The sequence below is a fragment of the Pseudophryne corroboree genome, chromosome 9 (assembly GCF_028390025.1).
Source record: "Pseudophryne corroboree isolate aPseCor3 chromosome 9, aPseCor3.hap2, whole genome shotgun sequence".
NCBI lineage: Eukaryota > Metazoa > Chordata > Amphibia > Anura > Myobatrachidae > Pseudophryne > Pseudophryne corroboree.
In genome coordinates, this window is record NC_086452.1 from 320,768,236 (window position 1) to 320,781,881 (window position 13,646).

The following is a 13,646-nucleotide window of genomic DNA, read 5'->3' on the forward strand; positions in this document are numbered from 1 at the left end:
CACAGAGGGATATTTGCACTCTGGCATCAAGAGTAAGTGCGATGTCCATATCTGCCAGAAGATGTTTATGGACACGACAGTGGTCAGGTGATGCAGATTCCAAACGGCACATGGAAGTATTGCCGTATAAAGGGGAGGAGTTATTTGGGGTCGGTCCATCGGACCTGGTGGCCACGGCAACAGCTGGAAAATCCACCTTTTTTACCCCAAGTCACATCTCAGCAGAAAAAGACACCGTCTTTTCAGCCTCAGTCCTTTCGTCCCCATAAGGGCAAGCGGGCAAAAGGCCAGTCATATCTGCCCAGGGATAGAGGAAAGGGAAGAAGACTGCAGCAGGCAGCCCATTCCCAGGAACAGAGCCCTCCACCGCTTCTACTAAGTCCTCAGCATGACGCTGGGGCCGTACAAGCGGACTCAGGTGCGGGGGGGGGTCGTCTCAAGAGTTTCAGCGCGTAGTGGGCTCACTCGCAAGTGGACCCCTGGATCCTACAAGTAGTATCCCAGGGGTACAGATTGGAAATTCGAGACGTCTCCCCCTCGCAGGCTCCTGATGTCTGTTTTACCAACGTCTTCCTCCGACAGGGAGGCAGTATTGGAAACAATTCACAAGCTGTATTCCCAGCAGGTGATAATCAAAGTACCCCTCCTACAACAAGGAAAGGGGTATTATTCCACACTATATTGTGGTACTGAAGCCGGACGGCTCGGTGAGACCTATTCTAAATGGATAATCTTTGAACACTTACATACAAAGGTTCAAATCAAGATGGAGTCACTCAGAGCAGTGATAGCGAACCAATAGGGTGTCCCTGGACATCAAGGTTGCTTACCTCCATGTCCCAAATTGCCCTTCTCACCAAGGGTACCTCAGGTTCGTGGTACGGAACTGTCACTATCAGTTTCAGACGCTGCCGTTTGGATTGTCCACGGCACCCCGGGTCTTTACCAAGGTAATGGCCGAAATGATGATTCTTCTTCAAAGAAAAGGCGTCTTAATTATCCCTTACTTGGACGATCTCCTGATAAGGGCAAGGTCCAGAGAACAGTTGGAAGTCGGAGTAGCACTATCTCAAGTAGTTCTACGACAGCACGGGTGGATTTTAAATATCCAAAATCGCAGCCGTTTCCGACGACACGTCTGCTGTTCCTAGGGATGGTTCTGGACACAGTCCAGAAAAAGGTGTTTCTCCCGGAGGAGAAAGCCAGGGAGTTATCCGAGCTAGTCAGGAACCTCCTAAAACCAGGAAAAGTGTCAGTGCATCATTGCACAAGAGTCCTGGGAAAAATGGTGGCTTATTACGAAGCGATTCCATTCGGCAGATTCCACGCAAGAACTTTTCAGTGGGATCTGCTGGACAAATGGTCCGGATCGCATCTTCAGATGCATCAGCGGATAACCCTATCTCCAAGGACAAGGGTGTCTCTCCTGTGGTGGTTACAGAGTGCTCATCTTCTAGAGGGCCGCAGATTCGGCATTCAGGATTGGATGCTGGTGACCACGGAGGCCAGCCTGAGAGGCTGGGGAGCAGTCACACAAGGAAAAAATTTCCAGGGAGTGTGATCAAGTCTGGAGACTTTCTTCTTCATCCACTAGGGGTCACTGGAGTACTCTTGGGGATATGGACGGCGTAGCAGAACAAAGGCACTGAATATTTAAATTTAGAACTCTCCACCCCTCCATATCCCAGAGTACCTCAGTGTACGAACCCAGTGTTTTTTCTGTGCTCAAAGCACTAACATCGGCTTGTGGGATTCCCACACTTGTTGGAAGATTTTTATTAATTTTTCATTTTTATTTTTAATTTTTTTTTTAATAGCACATCCCTTCCCAGTTTCAAGAAAAACATGGGTCCGGGATAGTGCCGCTGCACGGGCAGCGCATGGCGTGTCGGTCCTCACAAAGAGCACCCTCACAGCCACACGCAGTTCACTACCTGCTATAGCACGGAGCTTGCAGATAGAAGCCCCGTCACAGCCATGAACTGCTGCCTGAGCTGGACGGAGCTTACAGGAAGAAGCCCCGTCGCAGCCATGATCTACTCCAGATGACTTAGAGGACTGGACGGAGCTTACACAAAGAAGCTCCGTCGCAGCCAGGACTACAGAGCTGGACGGAGCTTACACAGAAGAAGCCCGTCACAGCCATGATTTACAAGACAGCTGGACGAGCTTACACAGAGAAGCCCGTCACAGCCATGATTTACAAGACAGCTGGACGAGCTTACACATAAGAAGCCCGTCGCAGCCATGATCAGGAGACAAGCAAGGTAGGCTGGGGAACGGGGCGGTCAGCGCAGGCTGCCGCCCCGCTATGTTGGGGTTAATACCTGCTTCCGCTCTTCCGCCCGCAAGCCCCAGCCGCTATGTCTGCACAGCGCTCCGTCCGGCCGCCCAGCTCCGTCCGGCCGCCAGCGCCATACGGCCGCAGACGCTCCCTCGGTCTCAGTACAGAGACGGAGACCGCCGCTCCGTCCGGCCGCCCAGCAGCCATCCACCCACATGTGCCAGCGCTATGAGGCTGCAGGCTTCCCGCAGGACACAGCGTTAAAAGGCACAGCGTTAAAAGGCACGGTGGGATTAAATATATAAACAGCAGCACAGTGTATAGGCAGCTATATATATGTGACAGGTATTTATAATTGTTAACTGTCCTGGGAGTAATAGGCTATTGAGCCTATATTACTGTCTGTGAGTTTCACAGTATAATAGGCTATTGAGCCTATATTAATGGCTGTTATTATCACTGTATAATAGGTTATTCAGCCTATATATTAATGTTGGTGGTTATCACTGTATAATAGGCTATTGAGCCTATAATAAGTCTGATTATCACTGTATAATAGGCTATTCAGCTTATGTAAATGCTGTATAAATATATTAATGTCTGTAATCATCATAGGCTATTGAGCCTATATATATATATATATTTATTAATAGAGCATGTGTTGTACCCAGCCTGTGATTATACTGTATAATAAGCTAGATTAACACGGAAACATTTGTCACTTGTTCTGTGATTATCAGGGTCAGCATGGCAAAGGGGCCATTTTAACCATGCTTCCTGTTGTTTTCCAGTGTGTAATTCTGGAACATTCCTGCCCTACATCTCTAAGCCACCAGAGGCGCAGGGGTGTTAGTGGGAATTTGGTTCGGGTTTCACATGCCCATGTGAACTGCTTTTCACATAAAGAATACTCTAGTTTCTCTTCACATCAAATAAATCTTTCGCTTTTACTATAGATTTCCGTAGAGAAAACAACCATGAGTTTCATATAAATATGCTGTTCAGCAATAAAATATATATATGACACATAAAAGTCGTGCAAGTGTCTGTCCGTTGCCTATTGTGGGGTCTGTCTGCATAGCGAGTAAGGCTCTAGCGCAGACTACAAATAATTTTAAAAATCCTATGTTAAGCATTGGCAATTCAAATTACAAGAGCGGTAACATCGGAGTCTCGGAAGTTACTCCGCCAGCTCTAACAAAAGACAGTTGTTGACTGGTCTTATAATTTAATGCACGATTCTATGTCAAATCTCACACCGATAGCTACCAGTGAGAAGGGTACATTAGACCAGCACTCACATAGGGTGGGGTTTTTGACAACCATACATTGCTAAATCCCAGTGAGTCAATGTCTCCATTTTTACAGAGACTGAGTAGACTCTAACCACTATTTAATCGTTTCCAAAATGACGCGATCCGCCATTGGTAAATGCGTCTGTGTCAAACATTATAAAAACCCAGAATACATTTGGGTCACTAGACTCTATGTATGGAAACAATGAAAAAGAAGCTGCAGAGTATATCTGTAAAGCTTCTGCTAACGCCGGTTACTTTCATCGTCGCTAGTTTAAGCGCGACAAGGCCAGAGCTTGTTGGTCCTAAATTTGATATTCAGCCATTACCGCAGCCAGTATCAAAACGGAAATACTGGTGCCGGCGTTTAATCTCTTAAGACAAAACAGTCACGCCTTGTAACGACACGACGCTACAGTCAGCAAGCCAGTGGCTTGATGACCTCTTAGGCATCTCCATGTTCCAATCTGGAAGCGCGTCTTTACACGTTACATTTGCGGGGTTTCCAGACATCAACTCATGGATGTCTCAGATATTTACAGATTAAAGGACAAGACTGCCTCTGTCGAACGGTTTGGCAGGTTGCCATTTAGTCTCTGCTGGTTTTCAGCTGTTTTTATATCCAGGCAGTAGTACACCAACAGAGTCAGGGTTATTTATTCCCCTCTGTTTGGGGTAACAAAACCAGACAGCTCCGTCGCAGTCTCAATCAGCAAGTCACTTAATGCAGTTTGAAAATGGATTTTCTGCGGTTACTATTTGCATATATGGAGCCACAAAATTGCATAATTGCACTTGATCTTCACAATGCGTATTTACCCATTCCGGTTTGGTCATCTCCGGTTCTAGCGTTTACAAAACGCCACAACCATTAACCATTTCACTACCATTTGGCATCGTGTCAACGCCTCGGGTATTTACCAAAGTGATGTTGGTGATGATAGCTCATCTCAGAGACAATCGTCCATACTTAGACGATCTGCTCATAAGAACTCTGTCTCAACAGAGTTCCTCTAACTTGCGCTACTAATGTATACTGCGGTGGCAGGTCAAGTTTAAAAATCGCATCTAGTTCCGTCTAAACGACGTCAATTCCTAGGTAAGATTATAAATACGGTAAATCAAAGACATTTACCTACTACACCAGCAAGAACAAATGTACATCTAGTAATTGGTGTAAAAGCCACGCACACTAGCGGTACATTGGTGTATTCGCCTGTTAACAATAATGATGTGTTTTCAAAGCGCTTTAGTTCGCCGGCCTTCACTCGCGTTTCCCACAGAGGGGCGAGGGTGTATATACTCTGGACAAAAGTCTCAGAGGTTCAGGAGTTGTAGTTAAAAAAGATCAGCGACAGAGTTCTAAAACGGATCACGACAGATTGCTGTCGATAAATGTCCTGGAACTCCGTGCAATTTTCAATGCACTACATGCTTCGCTTTCAGTCTGACCAAGTGCAGTCAGACAACGCAACGGGAGTTGCATACACAACAACCACAGAGAACCAAGAAGCCGCATGGCAATGCAGCAGGTAACTCGAATCCTCTATTGCCCACAACACCATTATGTGAGGATGTCAACGGGGTTCATTCCGTGAGTGGACATCTGTTAGACAGATGATCTCGCCCGTCAGGATTTATATCCTGAAAACTGGACAGTAAATCCAGAGGCGTTTCATATGTGAGTACACAAAAGGAGTTACCCTCAGGTATACATGATGGCATCTCGCCACAATTACAAACGCTCAGTATGTGTACAGAACGACAGATCACAAGGGCAGTGGCGGTGGAGTCTCTCACATTCGTGTGGTCATACAGCATCGTGTATCTGGCTCCACCATTTTCCGCTGCTCTCTCCGTTGCGAAAACGGATCATAAGACAGTTCGTCACAGTCATACTAGTGATATCTCATGGGTTTCGGAGAGCTTGCTTCTCGAATCTCCAAGGAATACTGGCACACGATCTTGGTCCGCTCATAATACGTCCAACCTGTTACAACAGGGAACGTTCTTTTACCCCTAGTTACCTATGTACCTATTACGTATATACCGCGGCTGCGGTTGACGGGGTGGGGGGTTCAGACCGCCCTCTTAAGAAAAGAAATAGGGCATTACAGTATCGGTTATACTAATCATGTTACGAGCTAGTAAGCTGCTTAAGGCAGCTCATTATTACAAATTCATTATTACAAATTTGGTGTGCCTATAAGGTGGTAAAGCTCGGAAGTTTCCGACATCATCTTTCAAGTTACCCGTATTCTGTTATTTTACAAACAGGGTGGGATGGAGAACTGCGTTTATCTGCACTGAGGGTGCAGGTATCTGTGTGGTCAACTTATTTTCAAAAGACGTTTGACTCTATTGCGTCGGTACACACCTTTATACAAGGTGTCATCAAAGTGCAGCCTCCATTTATCCCACCTACAGCGCCAGGCGACTTGAGGTTGGGTTCACATTTCTTACAGTTTTCATATTTTGAACCCTTACAACAAATGGGGATTAAGTTTCTCACTTGGGAAAACATTTTTCTTCTAGCCTTAGCTTCGGCAAGGGTTTTGTTTTCATATTTGGGTGCCTTGTATTCCAAGCCACCGTATTTAAGTTTTCTCATGACAAAGCAATCAGTATACCAATAGTGGTTCCTGTGTTGACAGCACATTCTAGAATTCTGAATGTGGTACACGCATTACGCGTCTATATGTCCCGACCGTCTACAGTACGTAATACGGATACGTTGTTTGTTCTCTATAATGCTGCCAACTGGGGTTAGCCAGTTTCTCAGCAGACATTATCCAGTTGAATAACAATGACTACAAGTCAGGCTTACTTTAAGGCTAAGTTACAGTTGCCTACGTCAGTAACAGCTCATCCCACAGGTTCTGTGGGAATGTCAGCCCCAGCGGGTCGTGGAGCGTCTACGACGCGGCTACATAGCCTTCAGTGCACCACGTTTGTGCACGTTTACACGTTATGAATGGTTGCGGCATCAGCATCTAGCTTTGGCTGCCTACTGTTACAAGTGTCAAACAGCTCTCCCGCCCACGAGGGAAGCTTTGGTACGTCCCAAGAGTACTCCAGTGACCCCTAGTGGATGAAGAAGAAAATAGGATTTTGGTACTTACCAGGTAAATCCTTTTCTTTGAATCCATAGGGGGCACTGGACGCCCACCCAGAGCAGTTTACCTGGGTTGTTTTAAGCTCAGAGGAGCTTAGGGTAACATGTTTTACCTTGTTTGTATTAAGCTCAAAGGAGCTTATGGTAACACATTTTCACCTTTTTGGTTCAAACTATCAAGGTCTATCGGTTATGCTGTCAACTGTTTAGTTGACATTAACTTTATGGGTCAACTTTGTTGTTGTCCGGTATGTTATAGGAATTCTCCATTGTCAACCTCTCTATAGCAGTTCGCTCAGTAAAAACACTGGGTTCGTACACTGAGGTACTCTGGGATATGGAGGGGTGGAGTGTTCTAAATTTAAATATTCAGTGCCTTTGTTCTGCTACGCCGTCCATATCCCCAAGAGTACTCCAGTGCCCCCTATGGATTCAAAGAAAAAGATTTACCTGGTAAGTACCAAAATCCTATTTTTCTCCACGTAAATATACTGGAGCTAAGGGCAATTTACAATGCTCTAAGCTTAGCAAGACCTCTGCTTCAAGGTCAGCCGGTATTGATCCAGTGGGACAACAACACAGCAGTCGCCCACGTAAACAGACAGGGCGGCACAAGAAGCAGGAGGGCAATGGCAGAAACTGCAAGGATTTTTCGCTGGGCGGAAAATCATGTGATAGCACTGTCAGCAGTGTTCATTCCGGGAGTGGACAACTGGGAAGCAGACTTCCTCAGCACAACCTCCACCCGGGAGAGTGGGGACTTCATCGGGAAGTCTTCCACATGATTGTGAACCGTTGGGAAAGACCAAAGGTGGACATGATGGCGTCCCGCCTGAACAAAAAACTGGACAAGTATTGCGCCAGGTCAAAAGACCCTCAGGCAATAGCTGTGGACGTTCTGGTAACACCGTGGGTGTACCAGTCGGTGTATGTCTTACCTCCTCTGCTTCTCATACCCAAGGTATTGAGAATTATAAGACGTAGAGGAGTAAGAACTATACTCGTGGCTCCGGATTGGCCAAGAAGGACTTGGTACCCGGAACTTCAAGAGATGCTCACAGAGGACTCATGGCCTCTGCCGCTAAGAAGGGACTTGCTTCAGCAAGTACCATGTCTGTTCCAAGACTTACCGCGGCTGCGTTTGACGGCATGGCGGTTGAACGCCGGATCCTAAGGGAAAAAGGCATTCCGGAAGAGGTCATTCCTACCCTGGTCAAAGCCAGGAAGGAGGTGACCGCACAACATTATCACCACATGTGGCGAAAATATGTTGCGTGGTGTGAGGCCAGGAAGGCCCCACGAAGAAATTTCAACTCGGTCGTTTCCTGCATTTCCTGCAAACAGGAGTGTCTATGGGCCTCAAATTGGGGTCCATTAAGGTTCAAATTTCGGCCCTGTCGATTTTCTTCCAGAAAGAATTGGCTTCAGTTCCTGAAGTCCAGAAGTTTGTCAAGGGAGTACTGCATATACAACCCCCTTTTGTGCCTCCAGTGGCACTGTGGGATCTCAACGTAGTTCTGGGATTCCTCAAATCACATTGGTTTAAACTGCTCAAATCTGTGGATTTGAAATATTTCACAGGGAAAGTGACCATGCGGTTGGCCCTGGCCTCGGCCAGGCGAGTGTCAGAATTGGCGGCGTTTGTCTCACAAAAGCCCATATCTGATTGTCCATTCGGACAGGGCAGAGCTGCGGACTCGTCCCCAGTTTCTCCCTAAGGTGGTGTCAGTGTTTCACCTGAACCAGCTTATTGTGGTACCTGCGGCTACTAGGGACTTGGAGGACTCCAAGTTGCTAGATGTTGTCAGGGCCCTGAAAATATAGTTTCCAGGACGACTGGAGTCAGGAAAACTGACTTGCTGTTATCCTGTATGCACCCAACAAACTGGGTGCTCTTGCTTCTAAGCAGACGATTGCTAGTTGGATGTGTAGTACAATTCAGCTTGCACATTCTGTGGCAGGCCTGCCACAGCCAAAATATGTAAATGCCCATTTCACAAGGAAGGTGGGCTCATCTTGGGCGGCTGCCCGAGGGCTCTCGGCTTTACAACTTTGCCGAGCTGATACTTGGTCAGGGGCACACCCTGACTGAGGAGGACCTGGAGTTCTCTCATTCGGTGCTGCAGAGTCATCCGCACTCTCCCGCCCGTTTTGGGAGCTTTGGTATAATCCCCATGGTCCTGACGGAGTCCCCAGCATCCACTTAGGACGTTAGAGAAAATAAGAATTTACTTACCGATAATTCTATTTCTCGTAGTCCGTAGTGGATGCTGGGCGCCCATCCCAAGTGCGGATTGTCTGCAATACTTGTACATAGTTATTGTTACAAAAATCGGGTTATTATTGTTGTGAGCCATCTTTTCAGAGGCTCCGCTGTTATCATGCTGTTAACTGGGTTCAGATCACAGGTTGTACAGTGTGATTGGTGTGGCTGGTATGAGTCTTACCCGGGATTCAAAATCCTTCCTTATTGTGTACGCTCGTCCGGGCACAGTATCCTAACTGAGGCTTGGAGGAGGGTCATAGGGGGAGGAGCCAGTGCACACCACCTGATCCTAAAGCTTTTACTTTTGTGCCCTGTCTCCTGCGGAGCCGCTATTCCCCATGGTCCTGACGGAGTCCCCAGCGGACTACGAGAAATAGAATTATCGGTAAGTAAATTCTTATTTTTTCCCACACAGCTCCGCTGGTAGGAAGGCTCCCAGAATCTCCCCTGCATCCTGCAACTACAGAAACAGGGTAAAAAAGAGAGGGGGGCACTTATTTGGCAAAATAACAGATATAAGCAGCTATAAGGGATAGACACTTATTGTAAGGTTGTCCCTATACATATATAGCGCTCTGGTGTGTGCTGGCAAACTCTCCCTCTGTCTCCCCAAGGGGCTAAGTGGGTCCTGTCCTCTATCAGAGCATTCCCTGTGTGTGTGCTGGGTGTCGGTACGTGTGTGTCGACATGTATGAGGAGGAAAATGATGTGGAGGCGGAGCAATTGCCTATAATGGTGATGTCACCCCCTAGGGAGTCGACACCTGAATGGATGGCCGTAATTAAGGAATTACGTGACAGTGTCGGCACGTTACAGAAAACTGTTGACGACATGAGACAGCCGACAGCTCAGTTAGTGCCTGTCCAGGCGTCTCAAACACCGTCAGGGGCTATTAAACGCCCGTTACCTCAGTGGGTCGACACGGACCCAGACACAGACACTGACTCTAGTGTCGACGGTGAAGAAACAAACGTATTTTCCAGTAGGGCCACACGTTACATGATCACGGCAATGAAGGAGGTTTTGCACATCTCTGATACTGCAAGTACCACAAAAAGGGGTATTATGTGGGGTGTGAAAAAACTACCCGTAGTTTTTCCTGAATCAGATGAATTGAATGAAGTGTGTGATGAAGCGTGGGTTACCCCCGACAAAAAACTATTTTCTAAAAAATTATTGGCACTATATCCCTTCCCACCAGAGGTTAGGGCTCGTTGGGAAACACCCCCTAGGGTGGATAAGGCGCTCACACGCTTATCAAAACAAGTGGCGTTACCGTCTCCAGAAACGGCCGCCCTTAAGGAGCCAGCAGATAGGAGGCTGGAAAATATCCTTAAAAGTATATACACAGATACTGGTGTTATACTGCGACCAGCAATCGCCTCAGCCTGGATGTGCAGTGCTGGGGTGGCTTGGTCGGATTCCCTGACTGAAAATATTGATACCCTGGACAGGGACAATATATTATTGACTATAGAGCATTTAAAGGATGCATTCCTATATATGCGCAATGCACAGAGAGACATTTGCACTCTGGCATCAAGAGTAAGTGCGATGTCCATTTCTGCCAGAAGAGGATTATGGACGCGACAGTGGTCAGGGGATGCGGATTCCAAACGGCATATGGAAGTATTGCCGTATAAAGGGGAGGAGTTATTTGGGGGCGGTCTATCGGACCTGGTGGCCACGGCAACGGCTGGGAAATCCACCTTTTTACCCCAAGTCACCTCACAGAAGCCCTCCCCCGCTTCTGCCAAGTCCTCAGCATGACGCTAGGGCCTTACAAGCGGACTCAGGCACGGTGGGGGCCCGTCTCAAGAATTTCAGCGCGCAGTGGGCTCACTCGCAAGTGGACCCCTGGATCCTGCAGGTAGTATCTCAGGGGTACAAATTGGAATTCGAGACGTCTCCCCCTCGCCGGTTCCTGAAGTCTGCTTTACCAACGTCTACCCCCGACAGGGAGGCGGTATTGGAAGCCATTCACAAGCTGTATTCCCAGCAAGTGATAATCAAGGTACCCCTCCTACAACAGGGAAAGGGGTATTACTCCACGCTGTTTGTGGTACCGAAGCCGGACGGCTCGGTGAGACCCATTTTAAATCTGAAATCCTTGAACACTTACATAAAAAGGTTCAAGTTCAAGATGGAGTCACTCAGAGCAGTGATAGCGAACCTGGAAGAAGGGGACTACATGGTGTCTCTGGACATCAAGGATGCTTACCTCCATGTCCCAATTTGCCCTTCTCTCCAAGGGTACCTCAGGTTTGTGGTACAGAACTGTCACTATCAGTTTCAGACGCTGCCGTTTGGATTGTCCACGGCACCCCGGGTCTTTACCAAGGTAATGGCCGAAATGATGATTCTTCTTCGAAGAAAAGGCGTCTTAATTATCCCTTACTTGGACGATCTCCTGATAAGGGCACGGTCCAGAGAACAGTTAGAGGTCGGAGTAGCACTATCTCAAATAGTACTACGACAGCACGGATGGATTCTAAATATTCCAAAATCGCAGCTGATTCCGACGACACGTCTGCTGTTCCTATGGATGATTCTGGACACAGTACAGAAAAAGGTGTTTCTCCCGGAAGAGAAAGCCAGGGAGTTATCCGACCTAGTCAGGAAACTCCTAAGACCAGGCCAGGTGTCAGTGCATCAGTGCACAAGGGTCCTGGGAAAGATGGTGGCTTCTTACGAAGCAATTCCATTCGGCAGATTCCACGCAAGAACTTTTCAGTTGGATCTGCTAGACAAATGGTCCGGATCGCATCTTCAAATGCATCAGCGGATAACCCTGTCTCCAAGGACAAGGGTGTCTCTCCTGTGGTGGTTACAGAGTGCTCATCTCCTAGAGGGCCGCAGATTCGGCATTCAGGATTGGGTCCTGGTGACCACGGATGCCAGCCTGAGAGGCTGGGGAGCAGTCACACAGGGAAAAAATTTCCAGGGCTTGTGGTCAAGCATGGAAACGTCACTTCACATAAATATCCTGGAACTAAGGGCCATTTACAATGCCCTAAGTCAGGCAAGGCCTCTGCTTTAGGGTCAGCCAGTATTGATCCAGTCGGACAACATCACGGCAGTCGCCCACGTAAACAGACAGGGCGGCACAAGAAGCAGGAGGGCGATGACGGAAGTGACAAGGATTCTTCGCTGGGCGGAAAATCATGTGATAGCACTGTCAGCAGTGTTCATTCCGGGAGTGGACAACTGGGAAGCAGACTTCCTCAGCAGACACGATCTTCACCCGGGGGAGTGGGGACTTCACCCAGAAGTCTTCCACATGATTGTAAACCGTTGGGAAAAACCAAAGGTGGACATGATGGCGTCTCGCCTCAACAAAAAACTGGACAGATATTGCTCCAGGTCAAGGGACCCTCAGGCAATAGCTGTGGACGCTCTGGTAACACCGTGGGTGTACCGGTCAGTGTATGTGTTCCCTCCTCTTCCTCTCATACCAAAAGTACTGAGAATCATAAGGAGGAGAGGAGTAAAGACTATACTCGTGGCTCCGGATTGGCCAAGAAGGACTTGGTACCCGGAAATTCAAGAGATGCTCACGGAAGACCCGTGGCCTCTACCTCTAAGACAGGACCTGCTCCTGCAGGGACCATGTCTGTTCCAAGACTTACCGCGGCTGCGTTTGACGGCATGGCGGTTGAACGCCGGATCCTGAAGGAAAAAGGCATTCCGGATGAAGTCATCCCTACCCTGATCAAAGCCAGGAAGGATGTAACCGTACAACATTATCACCGTATTTGGCGTAAATATGTTGCGTGGTGCGAGGCCAGGAAGGCCCCTACGGAGGAATTTCAACTGGGTCGATTCCTGCATTTCCTGCAAACAGGACTGTCTATGGGCCTCAAATTAGGGTCCATTAAGGTTCAAATTTCGGCCCTGTCGATATTCTTCCAAAAAGAACTAGCTTCTGTTCCTGAAGTTCAGACGTTTGTCAAGGGAGTACTGCATATACAGCCTCCTTTTGTGCCTCCAGTGGCACCTTGGGATCTCAATGTAGTGTTGGGATTCCTAAAATCACATTGGTTTGAACCACTCACCACTGTGGACTTGAAATATCTCACATGGAAAGTGGTAATGCTGTTAGCCCTGGCTTCAGCCAGGCGTGTATCAGAATTGGCGGCTTTATCTTTATAAAAGCCCTTACCTAATTTTTCATACGGACAGGGCAGAATTGAGGACTCGTCCTCAATTTCTCCCTAAGGTGGTTTCAGCATTTCACTTAAACCAACCTATTGTGGTGCCTGCGGCTACTAGGGACTTGGAGGATTCCAAGTTGCTGGACGTAGTCAGGGCCCTGAAAATATATGTTTCCAGGACGGCTGGAGTCAGAAAATCTGACTCGCTGTTTATCCTGTATGCACCCAACAAGCTGGGTGCTCCTGCTTCTAAGCAGACGATTGCTCGTTGGATTTGTAGTACAATTCAGCTTGCACATTCTGTGGCAGGCCTGCCACAGCCAAAATCTGTAAAAGCCCATTCCACACGGAAAGTGGGCTCATCTTGGGCGGCTGCCCGAGGGGTCTCGGCTTTACAACTTTGCCGAGCAGCTACTTGGTCAGGGGCAAACACGTTTGCTAAATTCTACAAATTTGATACCCTGGCTGAGGAGGACCTGGAGTTCTCTCATTCGGTGCTGCAGAGTCATCCGCACTCTCCCGCCCGTTTGGG

The 13,646-nt window shown here is 47.9% G+C and overlaps 1 pseudogene; it reads left to right on the forward strand.

The window, feature by feature from the left end:
* The first annotated feature begins 3,191 nt into the window (after positions 1-3,191).
* Positions 3,192-3,292, forward strand: LOC134959550 (U5 spliceosomal RNA; annotated as a pseudogene).
* The last annotated feature ends 10,354 nt before the right edge of the window (positions 3,293-13,646 follow it).